The sequence below is a fragment of the Coregonus lavaretus genome (genome assembly GCF_964263955.1).
Source record: "Coregonus lavaretus genome assembly, chromosome: 12".
Taxonomy (NCBI): Eukaryota; Metazoa; Chordata; class Actinopteri; order Salmoniformes; family Salmonidae; genus Coregonus; species Coregonus lavaretus.
Window position 1 is genome coordinate 14,488,100 of NC_139999.1, and position 15,864 is coordinate 14,503,963.

The following is a 15,864-nucleotide window of genomic DNA, read 5'->3' on the forward strand; positions in this document are numbered from 1 at the left end:
CAGCTTAAATAATAAATTACATTTCTAATGCGCTTTTCATAGAATCTCAAAGCGCTTCATAAGCAAAAAACAAACAAGCAATAGATCATGACAAGTCAACCAATAGAGGCCAAGCTGCATCCTCCGAAGATGGAGAGGGTCAGTTCAAGACCTGAGCGGAGAGAGCTGGTCAGAGGATGGTAGATGATGCTGTCTGCTGATGATCTTGTAGAGGGCAAGTCTGAGAACCAGCCGGAGTCTTATAGCCACTGGACTTCTCCTCTTCCACTCTGTGTAGCACCCACTTGGGTGATGCCTCAGTAGCTCTGGGCGCCAGAAAGTTCAACACACAATGTTCAGAATAGTAGCAAGTCGTCCTCACTACGAACCGTCTGCCTCAGCACTGCTCTATTCCTCTAGCTCCCATTCCGCTCACGCTTCAGGCCACTCCTCAAATGATGTTCTCAGAAGACCAGGAATTGGCAGCTAGCTGAAACAAGAAAGCTGGTACTGTGCCCAGATGCATTTTTCAAAACAAAAAACATTAGCCATTTAGCTATAATATCCCAATACGTAATTGTATAGATATTTTCCCCTATCACTAAAGTACAGTGTACCATTATGGCTTAAAATTAGTTAAGATGCTGACATTTCTGGAATTGGCTTTTGGAGGGAGAGCCAATATAAAATTCAATACATTTGTTGCTAATGAGATATCACATCTGAAATGTTTGCCGAATGCCTCCGTGGCTCAGCGATAATGAAGGGAATCCTCTGAGGCGACTACCATGCTGAAACAGCCTTTAGGTGCTTAGATCCAAAAATGGGTTTAACTACATTTTAATTGACTTATATTTACCCACACTATTCTCCTGCAAATATATTTATATAAATAAATAAATAAATAAATAAATAAATAAATAAATAAATAAATAAATGGTCTCTCTGGCACTCCTAGAAGACTTAAATAGGTCACTCAGTCTCCTGTGAGTCACTGATCCTGGCAAGAGACCAAATCGTGCAGTTATAGAGAAGACAAAGACTGAGCTGAGTGGGGCCTAATGATAGTCAGACACTAAACATTATCAACACTATGCCATTAGAATGATTCAATTACACACTAATACAATGTAATATAGTTGACATACGCTACATAACAATGACTACTGCACATCACTGGAGGCTGTGCATTGTGCAATGTTATTCTTTTTTTTTCTCACAGTAGCCTAATAGAATTTCCCTGTGGTAAAGGGATCAGCCTGGGCTTCAAGGTTGACGGATGTGTGTATAGGCCTATTGCACAAGACGTAACACATTGCAAGCTTTTATGAAGGAATCTCTTAATTCCTGCACTGGACAAAGTTGACACCACACCAAATTCCCCCAAAGACGGAGGCAGTCATTTCTTCAGACAGGACCACGTGCAGCAGGCTCCATCCTCTCCAGCCCCACTGCCTCCCAGGCCCAGTATAACGTAGTCCTGCCAGGGTCAGTGGTGGGGTCGGTGGCAGTGCTGGGATTCCAGGCAGTCAGTTTACGAGGGGATGACTCACTGTCCGTTACGTCAGCCACCTGGGGACAGCCATTAGTAGTGCCATTGATCTGCCTCGCCACACACCCCATCACCGACACACTAACACGTCCTTAAATGACATTATGGTCCATTGGCACAGACCCAGTCACAGCAATGCACCGTAACCATCCTGCCCCTCCCCTCCTCTTAATCATCCACTCCGAGGGAGAAGCACAAAGGCCAGAGGAAGTATGACTCATCTGTGTAACAAGATGCATTCTTCAGAAATCTCCACAGACATGTTGTTTGCTAAGTAAGGAGCAGCTAGTGAATGCAGTGGCATGGGGTTAGCAGTGAGGGAGGGAGGGAGGGAGTGCAAGAGAAAGAGAGCAACAGAGAGAGGGAGGGAGAGAACAGAGAGAGGGAGGTAGAGAACAGAGAGAGGGAGAGAACAGAGAGAGGGAGGGAGAGCAACAGAGAGAGGGAGGGAGAGAACAGAGAGAGGGAGGGAGAGAACAGAGAGAGGGAGGGAGAGAACAGAGAGAGGGAGGGAGAGAACAGAGAGAGGGAGGGAGAGAACAGAGAGAGGGAGGGAGAGAACAGAGAGAGGGAGGGAGAGAACAGAGAGAGAGCAACAGAGAGAGGGAGGGAGAGACAGAGAGAGGGAGGGAGAGAACAGAGAGAGGGAGGGAGAGAACAGAGAGAGGGAGGGAGAGAACAGAGAGAGGGAGGGAGAGAACAGAGAGAGAGCAACAGAGAGAGGGAGGGAGAGAACAGAGAGAGGGAGGGAGAGAACAGAGAGAGGGAGGGAGAGAACAGAGAGAGGGAGGGAGAGCAACAGAGAGAGGGAGGGAGAGAACAGAGAGAGGGAGGGAGAGCAACAGAGAGAGGGAGGGAGAGAACAGAGAGAGGGAGGGAGAGAACAGAGAGAGGGAGGGAGAGAACAGAGAGAGGGAGGGAGAGCAACAGAGAGAGGGAGGGAGAGCAACAGAGAGAGAGCAACAGAGAGAGGGAGGGAGAGAACAGAGAGAGGGAGGGAGAGAACAGAGAGAGGGAGGGAGAGAACAGAGAGAGGGAGGGAGAGAACAGAGAGAGGGAGGGAGAGAACAGAGAGAGGGAGGGAGAGAACAGAGAGAGGGAGGGAGAGAACAGAGAGGGAGGGAGAGCACAGAGAGAGGGAGAGAACAGAGAGAGGGAGGGAGAGAACAGAGAGAGGGAGGGAGAGAACAGAGAGAGGGAGGGAGAGAACAGAGAGAGGGAGGGAGAGAACAGAGAGAGGGAGGGAGAGAACAGAGAGGGAGGGAGAGAACAGAGAGAGGGAGGGAGAGAACAGAGAGAGGGAGGGAGAGAACAGAGAGAGAACAGAGAGAGGGAGGGAGGGAGAGAACAGAGAGAGGGAGGGAGAGAACAGAGAGAGGGAGGGAGAGAACAGAGAGAGAACAGAGAGAGGGAGGGAGAGAACAGAGAGAGGGAGGGAGAGAACAGAGAGGGAGGGAGAGAACAGAGAGGGAGGGAGAGAACAGAGAGAGGGAGGGAGAGAACAGAGAGAGGGAGGGAGAGCAACAGAGAGAGGGAGGGAGAGAACAGAGAGAGGGAGGGAGAGCAACAGAGAGAGAGCAACAGAGAGAGGGAGGGAGAGAACAGAGAGAGGGAGGGAGAGAACAGAGAGAGGGAGGGAGAGAACAGAGAGAGGGAGGGAGAGAACAGAGAGAGGGAGGGAGAGAACAGAGAGAGGGAGGGAGAGCAACAGAGAGAGGGAGGGAGAGAACAGAGAGCAACAGAGAGAGAAAGAGAGAATGATGAGGGTGGGACTGGCGGGGGAAGAGTCATCACTCATTATGTCAGTTACAGCTCCACAGATCAACGTTCCCTCTCAAACCCCACCGATAAGATTCCTTGGCTTCATTCTGGAATTTTCTGAATCACAGATGAAACCTTCATGTGCACATGAACTACGTGAAGAGTAACTTATCTGTTTGAGTTTGAGAGACAATATAGCGGGGCGACTTAACGTCGTTCTGCTGAGCAGGCAGAAAACATCGAGGCACAGGGAAAATAAATATGTAAATCATTGGGTTGAGACATCTAGCCTAACATACACACTCCCCCCCCCACCCCAAATATCCATCTGCAAAACTTGGCTATAAATAAAGATCATGAGCCTTGCACCACATCACACACAGTCTACAACCTAGTCGTGCATTAGCATTGAGAGAGCTAGAGATAAGACAAATGGGCCAGGCTGAGCCAAGCTACTATGTAGACTAGTCTGGTTTAACAGTAGCCTAACTGGTTCAACCCCAGCAGAACTGACTTGCGACAGTGACCGTCACAGTGAGTAGTGTCATTTAGCCTGACTTCACTAAATCAGGATTAGGAACAAATACTTAATTAAACAGAGCCTGCTTTTCCTCACGAAACAGAAGAGGCTAGCAGTATAAACACACACAAATGCTCCCCCAAAAACCGGCCAAATTGCCCCCCCCCAAAAAAACTCCATTGCTAAATAATGCTTTTTAATTCATTGATGGAAATACCAGTCGATGTGCTCCAACTTCAATCGCAAATATACTTCATAGGCTAATAAATCCTCAAGACTGCTGGGAAATTAGTGGTGTGGGTTTCTATTTTTATTCACGCAAAAGATGCGAGGTCCTCATAAGTGAACCTCGACTGGGCAAAATTGGCGAAGATTGTGTTGATTTTCCCTGTCTCCAGTGTGCCCGCCGAGAGGGGATTTTTTCTCCAAAACAGAGTAAAGACTGCCTCAAGATCGCGCCTTCTTGAGGACAAAGTAACGAGGCTGATGCGCATCGCAAGCTGCTCCAAGGAGTTGGACAGGTTTGACGTCCCAACAGCAGTGGCTAACTTTGAGCAAGCCAAGCTCCAACGCAAACGCAAGTAAATTAGAGGCAAATTGTGTTCGTCAGGCCCGGTCCTAGCAGTTCTGCTGACGCCTTAAGTAAGATCAAATCAAATTTTATTTGTCACATGTGCCGAATACAACAGGTGTAGACCTTACAGTGAAATGCTTACTTACAAGCCCTTAACCAACAATGCAGTTTTAAGAAAGAAACCTCCCCCCCAAAAAAAAAAAAAATCACAAAAAAATACAATATAAAATAATACAAAATAAAAGTAACAAATAACATGTCGCCAGTGTCATGTATATTATAAATATTTGGAATGGATTGATAAACTTGAGTAGAGTAATGATGTGTATCATGTGCAATTGGTGCATTTCAGTTGAGCCTAGTCTGTAGCACTTGGAAACAAAACACCGTTGCCAACTATTCACATCGGAGAGTTACAATGCTGCAATCACTAGGCAGCCAACTGCCTATAATAGCAAACAGTTATCATTAAGTCACGTATATCGCACGACACACGACCCCACAATAGTTTGAATTACAATGAACATAACATTTATTAACATCATCCAGTAGAACTATAAAAAAATATATAATTTTAGCTTTAGAAACAAGTGCTTTCATAAATGCATGGCGCGGGCCTCATTTCACAGGAACATTGTAAAATAAGCTCTCTCTCAATGAACCAGCCTTAACAGAATTTTGTTTATTTACATATCAAATTTGATTGTCCAACATCAGTTTTATAATTTTTTCATTTTGTGGACGCCTAGAGTGTCCTCTTTCCACTGCTGTGGGGCTGAATCGCAGCTGGAATGGGGAATGGTGCAGGCTGGCACAGTCATGGCTAGAAGGGATACAGCTTTTGTCAAATTAATGTCAAAAGTAGATTTCTTTTAGCATTTTAGCTAACCCTAACCTAAATCAAATCAAATTTTATTGGGTCACATACACATATTTAGCAGATGTTATTGCGGGTGTAACGAAATGCTTGTAAAAAAAATCTGTCTGTATGTAATAATAAAAATAAATCTGGGCTAATAATGTAATAAAATAACCCACACAAAAAAAAATACTGCAAAGTTGCTTAGGAGCTAGAAGCAGAGCTGCCCTATCTGTCGGCGCCATCTTGCCAGTAGCGGAGTATCAAATATCCTAACCTGCTGCGTAAGTTCTCCTAAGCCGCTACGAAATTTGACAAAAGCTGGAACACTTCTAGCCATGACAGGCCGGCCCTGGTGTTTGTAGTGATGTTTTGTTATTTATTAGACCTAATTGAAATGTTTATGCCTAGGCTAAACTAAGTTACAGAGGCCTAGATTGTATTTGAAAACAGCTGTGTTTTATTAATTAATTAAAATGTTCATACAAATAGCCTATAGGACAGGTTGTTCCCAAATTATATTACACAAATATATTTTGAAGTTGTGTTTTATTACTGTGTAGGGCGACTTGTTCTTCTAGGCTAAATGTTTTTTTTCTTTTTTAAATGATATTAACTTATGATTTATAGCAGGGATGAAGACGCAACGGGCCATTTTTTGCTTTTCAATAAAACCTGTCATGTTGGTATAAGAACATCGTTCTACTTCATTTAATCACAACTTCACAGGCTAATTTCTATTCTGTTAAGATGAATTACAATAATTGACATATGATTTTGAGCACCGTGGGTGGACACCTTAATGCGTTACGCACCCAATGCATATGGATGTCCGGTAAATTAAAATCTTGCTGATCACGTTGTCCGGCGCCAAATTTTCCTAATGGAAACCCTGACAGGCACACAACCTCTAGTGCACACACACAACACACCTCGGTGGTCATTGTGTTATTAATTCTCCCAGCAACTGACTTGGCTACAACTTTGTTTTGGAATGAAGATCCCCCTCAGAAGGCCATCTTTAGCAAGTTAAGCCATTTAACTTGGGAAATGAAATTTGCATTCGCTAGCCACTAATTAAAATGGATACTAAATAGTATGATGAGAGCTCCATTATCATTACTTAAGCTGTGTAAGTTTAGCAAAATCCTTTACCAGCATTGAGCACACAGCTCACAAGTCTCTTGTAAATCGTATAGGCATATCAATTGTTTCTACTGAGCCTAAGACAAAAAAGCAAAGAAGAATATTCAGGTGCTGTAATAAGCGATCACAGCTCAAGGACAAAGGGTACTAGGGTTGGGCGATATTTGTGAAGACCTCTTCTATGATATGCTACTCCAAATATTGCGATACCTGATATAATCGTTTTGCGTCGTTAATGACTAAATCATTCCAGACTGCAATTTTCATGCTAACAGATACCCATAGACTTCGTCATTACACTAACGCTAGTTAGCATTGGCTCGTGAAACTACCACTAACTTCCTTCATACTAGACAGACATAAAAATGGTCTCCACTAGTTCATCTGGCTATGGGGAAGTAGATAAAGGGCCTCTGACAAAATCCAGAACAGTTTCCATCTATGTCACACGAAACCTCTCGCATGTGCTTTTGAGAACTGTGTTTTCCCACTAATTGAATTTTGGAACATTCGCGCGTGTAGCCTACTGCCGTGTGGGCATTGCTGCGCATATCAGTGGTTGCATGAATTTAGGATCTATTGTCCCACAACTGTCCCGGAGTCTGTTTGGAATATTTATTTCATGCACAGAACAACAAGCTGACCAATAGAATGGGTAAACTTCTCTACTAATGGGGGATAGTAGATTGACATAAGCTAGTGATTTAGCTGTTCGTTACTTGTCTTGTTGGCTGAGGAAAAGTAAATGTGGACAGTTCTTGCCAGGTAGCCTAGCAGTTAAGAGAGTTGGGCCAGTAACCAAAAGGTATCTGGTTCGAATCCCCGAGCTGACTAGCGAGAAAATGTTATTGTGCCCTTGAGCAAGGCACTTAACCCTAATTGCTCTGGATAAGATAGTCTGCTAAATGACTCAAATGTAATCTTCAAAGTGCGCCTCAGAACTCAATAAGGACAAATCACATGACGGGCATTGGCTAGAATTGAGATATCTGAGAGATCCATGTGAGTGAGAGGTGCTTCAGAGCACGGTGATTGGCAGCCGGGAGAAGCAAATTATAATGATTATATCCAGCCCAAGGGCGCAACGCGCATTAATTTTTTTGGGGCCTTACAGCCACACAAGGGAGCATGGCCGTCGATGCCACCAGGAAATTCGAGGCCTGGCACCATAGGCACAATTCTTTCATTTTATTTTAATGTGTATATGAACAAATGTTTCGATTATTCTGGGCAAGCAGATGAATTAAACATCACACACATTTCTGCCCAAATTTTACAGACCTATAGCGTCTATTCAGCCTAGTTTATTTTGAGAGGGAGCGACTGAGAGTTAGGCAGTGTATTGCTAGATCAATAAAAAGTGTAGTGCTTCAGTAAACTCTCTCTCCATCCCGTGAGGAGGGGGGTCTTTTGAAAACTCTGAACCAATGCTGCATTCCCACATCCACCCGTTCCAGTGAGGGGCTCTTTAAAAATTCATTAATTTAAAGCAAAAATAGATTAAAGAGCCCAGCTGAGCAAAACTCAAAATTTGGCTCCTGAATAACATTAATGATAAAACATCTCCCACAAGCACTGGGGGTTTTGCCTGAGGAAAAAAAGCGCAGGCTTTCTTTCACCTTACAGCACCTTGAGAATACATTTTTAATAATTACTAAAATAATGCGTTTCTAATTGTAATTTTTTTATTACGACTTTCCTTAGATCAAAACAGCAGAGTAAAACCTGCAAAAACTCATTCAAATCCACCCTAGAAACTGCCGTTTCCCATAATGCTCTGCCAATGTCAATCTATTCACCATTTGATATCACGGCTTCAGAGCGTTCAAATGACAGCTGCAGCAGGCCCCCCGAAAACGCCTGGAACTGCAGTTACTGTAATTGTGCCGGCCAGCACTAAATTAGGTTCACTTAAGTGCAATTATCCCCCTCTGATCTCTCACATAAAGAGATTCTTTAACATGGAGAAGTGGGCTCACACAATATGACTGCAAACAAGATTCAAATTGGAATCAGGGAGGCATTTCCATTACATGAATGGCTTCATAGCTAATCTGCATTCTAGTGATGCACAGCGATGCTAATGAAGACTGAGCTAGTCCCATTTTACGAACACTGAAACCAGGAGCACAAACTTCATACTGGATTAGAACAGAACATGGGAGAGATTTCAAACAAACCGTTCACAGTCAGTTAGGCCTGAGCTTGTTCAGACAGCCTGCCTCCCTCCCTCCCTCCCTTCAACAGTCGCCATCATAGTAACAACGAACAGAGGAGCGTGTTTGTGCCCACCCAATCCACAGGGGAGAAGAGTCTTGTGGTAGAGGAATGACACGCAAAGCCGGGACAAAAGGAGGTATTTTCAGGTAAACATGACTCTGGGATCAAATAGAAGCATAGGCCATGTGTTCTATAAATAAAAACATGATAAATCAATAAGGACACCACACCACCATATTTCAAGTCGACTGAAGACAGTCTACTGCCCTCTATACTTGTACTACTGCTGTCAGTCACCAGTCACTAAAAGAACAGCCCAGCCTATAACATATTATAGGATGGTGATGGCTTATATTTTGGCGTCTGACTGCTTGGGCTTGTCTGTGGATAGCCTACCTGTTGGGCTCAGTCTGTCCGATCCCTGAGCAGCATCGTACTGGTACATTCAGCCTGCCTGGCCTGGGGCTCAGCTACCACCAGCAGTCTGATAACTGTGTCTCACACACTTCATTTGAATAATCACTTCAATAAAGGGCAGAAATTAAAAAGCCTATCATTGAGACGGGGCTAGGCACAGGGCCACAGCTGAATTCCAAATGAGCTGCTGGTATGTGAAAGGTGAGAGACCGGCTCTTAGGTCGGCTTTGTCAGTTTGGAGACTCTACCCACCTCTCCATAATGGTGTCGTTATCCAATTATGCTTATTAAAGAAAGACCACAATATTCAATAGTGGGATATCACAATTTTATGAAATGCAAAACCTGTGAAATAGAGTACCTCCAGGTAGATAAAATGAATACCTTAAGCCACTGAACAAGCTCCACAGTTGGCAGAAAAATGTATTTTGTTTCATTCAAGAAATGTCAGAACAGATGTTTGTGGCACCACTGTTAGGCACAGCTGGATAATGGCTTCGCTTCACAAATGCAGGCTGAAACCTCAATCAACGCTGCACAAAGAATATCTCAAAATCGAGGGGAAATGCAGGTCTTCAACACAGGGCTCTGAAAAGACAGAAGGCAGCCTCAAGCATGATCCTTGTGAGGGTACATCTGAAGCATTACCCTAAACCATCAGCACACTGCATAGATATTCCCCTCCCTAATCACAAGAAAACTTGCCAATCTAGTTTGTGAGGAATGGAATCTTTCAGTCAATAACACAAAAGGTGCTAAGTGGGTGGGTGATATAACCCCTTTCAATGTGATGGTTTTATTTGTGGAATGCTTATGTTTAGTGGATTTCACTGCATGGTGCTTGTGGTTTCCAGGTAAATTCAGTTGTGCCTCACCTCCTCAAAATGCAGCACATCCTTTTTTTTTTTTTTGTGTGTGTTTTTGTTCTACCTTATGTTATTTTTTGTACTACACTGATATTGATTACTGCATTGTTGGGTTTAGAGCTTGCAAGAAAGGCATTTCACTGTACTTGTGCACGTGACATTAAAACTAGAAACATCCTTGAATGGAAATGGTTACAGACAGACCGAACAAGCAAATGCTGTGTCTCTACTTCCTCAACTGCCATTATGTGCATTTATCCCTGCTCGAGGTTATTTTTTTAAATATACATATATATGTATTTTATTTTTTATTTTATTTAACTAGGCAAGTCAGTTAAGAACAAATTCTTATTTACAATGACAGCCTATTTGTAAAGCCCCCCCGGCCAAACCCTCCCCTAACCCGGACGACGCTGCGCCACCCTATGGGACTCCCGATCACGGCCGGTTGTGACACAGTCTGGGATCGAACCCGGGTCTGTAAAGATTAGGCCTACATTATTGTAGAAAGGTAAAATCCTTAAAATTACAAGTGGATAAACTGAATTACACAGGGCCAACTACACAGAGCATCTAAGAGTTGTCTAATTTCATGCAGATACAAACATTGTAGCCAATACTGTTCAAAATGTCTAAGCTACATGATCCAGACATTTGCATAGATAAGGGATATGAAAATCCTCAATAGCATAAAGGTGAAGTCTTTGATGCACTGACTGATGGGCTAATTTCACAATGCTCAGAGAACGGTTCAGTGCCCACAGCCGCAACAATACTGCATCACTCCGCACTCTCTCTCCCTCTACTATCCAGTGATCCAGAAACAACTCCTTCACCGTTCATGCATTTCTTTCAAAGCACATCAAGTGAGAAATTCACATTTAAAAATTCTATCAGCATGTTGTGTGCACCTAATGGTAAGTTGGGGATGCCACAGTCTAATAAATATAATAAAAGCGGATTAATCCACTTATCACTATGAAAACAGATTAGGTTACATCCTAAAAGCAGACTCATTCCTGTCCTCAAGACTCAGAAACTGTAGACAGTATTTAAGGATAATGGAAAGGATAGTACAATATTGTTCTCAAAGGGAAACCGGGATCAATAAAGAAAACCTTTCTTTCTATAGTAGAGATAGGCTCTCTGATGGCCACCATACAATACACTAGGGGAGCGAGAGCCAGAGAGCGAGAGCGAGAGCGAGAGCCCACTTCCTACAAAATTAGGTGGAAATTGAGTTGCACTTTCTTACCTCCTGCCAAAGGTATGACCATATTAGAGACACATATTTCCCACAAATCACACAGACCCACAAAGAATTTGAAAACAAAACATTGATAAACTCTCATATCTGTTAGGCAAAATACCGCAATGTGCAATCACAGCAGCAAGATTTGTGATCCATAGATTTGTGATCCATTGCCAAGAAAACAGGGCAACCAGTAGAGCACAAACAAGACTGTAAATTAGAGCTGTCCCCGACAAATAAATCTCGGTCGACCAAGAGTAATCTGTTCTTTCGACCAATCAATTGGTCAACATTTAAAAATGTATAGACACACCCAATGTTTTAATAAAATCAACTATAAGTAGGCTACTGAGCTTGTCTGATGCTTTAAGCACTGCGATCAAAAATGAAGACACACATTTCTAAAGAGGGAGACAGATCAATATAGCCTAACCAGAAGAAAAAAACCTGTTCCCGACCCCCCGGCTGCTGCTGGCCTTCGCAGATTCTGTGTTATACTCCTGAAGTTGCGGTAATAGACTACACCAGCGGTCAGCAACCTTTTTCCATTTGGAGTGCCATGTTATCCTACCATTTCTACTGATCTGCATGCCAGTTATGATTTTCATATGCACATTTTCATGGAACAGTTTAATTTCATTTATAATAAAGTCTTCATATCTCAAAATCAATGTCATGTGGTTAATCAAAATTCTAAATGAAAATTATACAAATATAAAAGTAACTTCTATTGCCATTGCCAATAAGAAAAAACGGCCTACATAAAGCCAACAAATAAAAACATTGCAGCCAGCAGGGGGGGGAGATTTTTTTTCCTTCTTATAAATCACATTCGCTACACATGGCCTGTCTGCAAGGAACTTGAAACATTGTATCAACTATTGTATCAACTTTAAGCTCATGCTAGCAAACTTGCTACATTGTATAAAATATTCTGGGTCCTCAGAGTTTCCAGTGCCAGTGAGCTCTGGACAGACACAGCTGTAGGCTATTTTGCACAAGGGATAAGAAGTAATCAGGTAGGCCTATTTTATGATGTTTCCACTGGATCAGAGCATGACTTTTCCCGCTTTCATGCAGAGTTGTAATCAAAAGGGAGAGAGCTGAAAATATTTTTCAAATGAGCTACTTTGAGGAACTATTGTCATTCTCAATGGATGTAAAAAGAGACAAAGAAAAAATTGATTTGAGAAGCTCCACAGTGATGGCGAGTTATAGTATCAGATCCCCAAATGGGCACACTTAAAGGCCTACATTTACACACAGGCCAGGTAGACTAGCCCTATTTTTATATGCGTAATCAGGTGAGTGTCCTTACTCAAGATTGACATAAGCGCTCCAAAACAAAAGACAATTAATAAATTGACAACTCGTAAATTGATTAAAATAAACCAAAACTTCTCACCAGTGTAGCCTGGGTTGTGCGCTCTGCAAACAAATAATAATAATAAGCCATTTAGCAGACGCTTTTATCCAAAGTGACTTACATTCATACGTATGGGTGGACCCGGGGATCGAGCGCCATGCTCTACCAATTGAGCTACAGAGGACCACAACATGTCCACTCCTACAATGACAACAGTAAGACTGTAATAATAATATATTGGATGCATTAACAGAAATTACTGTAACCAAACTAGCATTGTAGATTAGAAATGATGGGAATTAACAGTAAATGTACTGCTGGTGATACAGGTGTGCCATCCCTGCAGCCTCCACAATGGATTAGTCCACTCAGACAGGCGTGAATCAGACATGTGTCTCGTGTGCCATAATCTTTGTATTATATATTTGCCACTGCTCTAATAAAAAAATAAAAAAATCTTAGTCCACCAACAGCCTATCGACCAATCGACTAAATGGGGTCAGCCCTATGGTAAATACAACCAATATTTCTCTGTTTACTTATCTTTCCCCTACTATTCGTACAATAACTATTTGCACATTGTTAAAAACACATAGCTGATAATTAACATTTGAAATGTCTTTATCCTTTTGAAACAACAGGTGTTTCTCAAAAATGCTTACTAATGTGCGCCGAGCACACAAATTGGAGTACGGTAGGGTCGGAGTATGAGTCCAAATCAATATATGCGAAACAGAGCATGGAGGGCATTTCTTAAATGCGTACTCCGTTTGCATATTTTGAAGCATGCATTGATGCAAGCTTCATTGGAAAGTATGCAAGAAAATATGACGCAACCACGTAATTTTTTTTTCAAAATTTCTTGAAATCAATGGAAGACATTATTTGAGCTGAAGCAAAGAAAAAAAGACACTCCGACATTGGAATAAATGTTGCCTATTCACATCTCATATGTTGTTGCCTGACTACAATATTTTATCTTGATACGTTAATAAATACATGCTGTGTTAATTTTGGCATGTTTACCTGCCTACGTACTGTGGATCGCTAGCCCATAATAAGTCAATGGGCTAACTGGCTAGCTACTAGTACTGTTAGCTAGCCAGATAGCCACGAAGAATTGCTAGTTAGCTACCCACAAAGAATTTATATCCATCTTGCATAATATTCATTTTTGCATGTAAAAACCATCTGGTAAGCCACATTAGTATGATTCACATATAGCTAGCTGATAGTTATGAAGTAAAACAGTTGCTTTGTGTATATCTTGTTTTGCCTCTATTGCCATTGTTGTCCTGGCTGGAAGACGGTTCAGTGAATGGGTAAATCAATAGGGCTAACTGGCTAGCTAGCTAGCCACGAAGAATTGGTAGCTACCCAGGAAAAACGTACATCTACCTTGCATAACATTTGTTTTAGGTCATTTTTCCCTGTTTAACTAGCTAGATTATTACGATTCACATATCTAGCTGATAATTATGAAGTAAAATGTTTGCTTTGTGTACATCTTGTTTCGTCTGTTGTTGCCATTGTCCTGGCTGGAAGAAGGTTCAGTGAATGGGGAGGTGAAGCGTGAGGTATGGGGAGTGCGAGTGCTTCTCAAATGTATTGTTTTATGCATTCTCCACACTCTCGTCCTCACAAGAACGTACTCAATAGAACTTGGTCGGTGAATGCACTCGGAGCATGAGTGTGGAGCACGGTAGGTCGCATATTGAGAAACATTGTTATGTTTTTTGTTTATGTTATTTTTTGTTTCTCCTCACTTGTTCATTTCACTTGGATGTTTCCCATACAAATAAAGCCCATTTCAATTGAATTGAGAGAAAGAAGAGAGAGACAGAGAGATCAATGGTAATGGTTCATGGTAATCCCATTTCCACTACTGCTATTAATGCCTTATTGCTGTTGGTGCCACCATTTTTTGTTATATGTATACTTTGACAATAAGTAATTTAACTTGCCATGTCAATAAAGTGTACTGAATTGAATTGAGAGAGAGTGGGAGAGACCGAGACAGAGAGACTGAGTAACAGAACTTTGAAGGCACATTACATGATGGTTGTCTTGTCATCCACATTTGAAAAGCCCTCCCCATTTTTGCTCAGTAAAAAAACTGTACTTCGGGGAATAGGACGCTGTGACTAAAGTCAAATGGAACCAAAGGCTTACTCAAGTCATTGCACACAGAAAAAAACTGCCAGGAGTGTTATCAAAACTTGAACAGCAGTTTCAGGGCTGCATGTGCATGCAGACAGCACACTGTAGCTGCTATTAAAAGAACGGGTGATTAAGAACACACAAGCCAGATCTGATCTATCTTTGTTGGACTGTTTTCGAAATTGTGCAAGTCAAATACTATAACCTCAATCAACACAGCCTTGCCCTCAAGTGCTTTCTTGATTCTTAGTAGCCAAACTAGCCAGTGACATTTTGCCAATGCATTCGTTTTTTATTAGACATCAAATTGATTGTTTTAGACTAGCTACCATCGATATATGGGGAAATCCCACAATCAGACGACGAACCGCATTCTAACAGCTGATTTGGATTGAGGGACCAAATTGACCAACCAGTCAAGCTAACTAGCTCGAATTAGCTAACGACAGAGCGTGCGCTCAGTGAGTTTGGACTAACCTAAATATTCCCAAATTAGTTAACGTTAGCCACTTAACGTTACAGTAGCTAAGGTAAACAGCTGGCTAACATTATAGCTAGCAACACACCTTGTCAAAGGAAGGTCGGTTTTCTTTACAACATGGTTTGGTTCCTAGCGAACTGGCTAGTTAAAGATATGGAAGACGAATGCTAGCTGTCAAAGTTGCTCAGTTATCAGTGGTGCTAGCTAGCTAACGTTCGCTAGATAGATAGCTGTCAAGCTCGAGAGTTATAGCTAGCTAACGTAGCTAATATGATGAACCATGCTATCACGTTAGTTAATTGGCAACGACCTACATGGATCATTATTAATGACGTCCCCATAGGCTCCGTCCCAGCAAAAAGAAAACTGACAAGAGGCCCTGATTTCTGAACTCAATCCCCATAACTTCAGTGCAGCTCACTCCCCCATGAAAGTCGTCCATTTCATGGGCCTCAGTTCAACTTCCATTCCCATGTTTTACAGCTCACTTACCCTGGGTATATCAGGTCGTTGCCTTTGTCCAGGGCAGTGTTGAAGTAACGGCCCACTCCTCTTCCACCTGTTCTTCAACAAGAAAGTCCCTCAGGTGCCTATACTCTTGGCGTTTGTCCTAGGTAAGACCCGTTGTGCCCTCACCGATGTGCCCGTGGCGTCCCTCTTTGGCTTCTCCGCCTTTTCCCGTTCGCCTTTCTCTCGACAACCAACATCCGG

General features: G+C 42.5%; 1 protein-coding gene across 1 annotated transcript in view; it reads right to left on the reverse strand.

Moving 5' to 3' along the window:
* The window catches only part of LOC311138489 (forkhead box protein J3-like), a 117,312-nt gene extending 101,450 nt beyond the window's left edge, over nt 1–15,862 (reverse strand). Inside the window, exon 1 of the mRNA XM_084173184.1 lies at nt 15,646–15,862. The gene's annotated coding sequence lies outside the window, so the exon portion shown is untranslated. The remainder of the gene's footprint in view (nt 1–15,645) is intronic.
* Between the last annotated feature and the right edge of the window lie 2 nt (nt 15,863–15,864).